This window comes from Phalaenopsis equestris, unplaced genomic scaffold (genome assembly GCF_001263595.1).
Source record: "Phalaenopsis equestris unplaced genomic scaffold, ASM126359v1 Scaffold001146, whole genome shotgun sequence".
Classification (NCBI taxonomy): Eukaryota; Viridiplantae; Streptophyta; class Magnoliopsida; order Asparagales; family Orchidaceae; genus Phalaenopsis; species Phalaenopsis equestris.
Genome location: NW_018165585.1, coordinates 313,585 through 314,984, shown reverse-complemented (window position 1 = coordinate 314,984; position 1,400 = coordinate 313,585).

Below are 1,400 nucleotides of genomic sequence, written 5' to 3'. Positions count from 1 at the left end.
TTTTAATCTTAATAAATCTAGCATCCCAACACAAGAGCGCATAGCTCAAAAATGTTTGAGTTCAGGTTAACCGAATAATGTTTTAATCAGATTCAGGTTAGAAATTCTAATGCGCAAAATGGAATTTAATTGGAAGCTCACCGGCTAATCAGAAATTGGCTTGAAACTGATCTGTTAATCTAAAATTAACCCAATATCTATTCAAAATTGACTCAAATTTAATTCAACTTTGGCCTGAATAGTTATTATGTATATGTTAAAGAATAGTGATTCGATCTCGTGTTTGATTTTTCTACCTATTTATGATTGAGGTTGGATTTGGGTCAATAGTTATTATGTTTGATTTTTCTACGTATATATTTACATGCATATCTCAATATAAAATTTCTATATTTATATACATATCACTTTGATGTTTTAAGCATGTGTAGGAAAAAGTGTATTGCACTTTTTAAAAATTACAATTGTGATATTTTTTACATGATATTAACGATGTGAGTGTTGTGTGTATAAATTAAAAAATTAATTAATTAATTAATTAATTAATTAATTAATTAATTAATTAATTAATTAATTAATTAATTACTGAAATTGCTCTGCTAGGGTTTAACCCCTAGCAATGGCGGTTGTTGCTTCTTTGCGCTTTGGTGGATTCTCCATTGCCTTTCCCGCTCATTCATAGTCCTTTTGGTGCACTTTGGAGGTTGGTTCATCTTTTCTAAGTCTTTTGTTACTTTTGAAGTTTCCCAGGTTGCTGGTTTTTCAAACTTTGCAGCTGGTTATTGTTCCTTTGGCTCTTGTTGCATTTCCCTCACTTTCTCCACTTACTATGGAAGCTACACTCACTTAAGTCAACTTTATTAGTAAATCCTCCTTTGCTGAAGTAGTAGGTACGGGTGCTTCTAGCTTGGGAGACAAACTGTTGTTTCCGCAAGCCTACCATGATTCCTTTGAGAGTAATGAGGACTGCCCTTTGCTTAAAAAAGGTTGCAAGAAAAGTGGGAAGCTTGCCCTTATCTTTACTGATGTTGAAGTTACTGAAATCAATAAGAAATGTAAATTTACTCTCACAGAAAAATTTCCTTCGAGACACCCTAAGACGGAGGCAATCAGAAAAACATTTGAAGATTTGAAGCTTTTGGGCTCATGGCAAGTTGGATTGTTTGATGGTAGGCATGTGATGATTCAACTTGTGAAAGAAGAGGACTCTGCTAAGATCTTCTCCAAGGAAATTATGCATATTGAGGGCCAGCCAATGAAAATTCTCAAATGGACACCAGACTTTGATCCTTCACAAGAACCTCCAATCATTCAAATTTTGTTCAAGCTCTTGATCCCTACTTTTATATGTCAATGTGATGTATGCAATTATATTCTTAATTTTTCCTTACTTATAATTC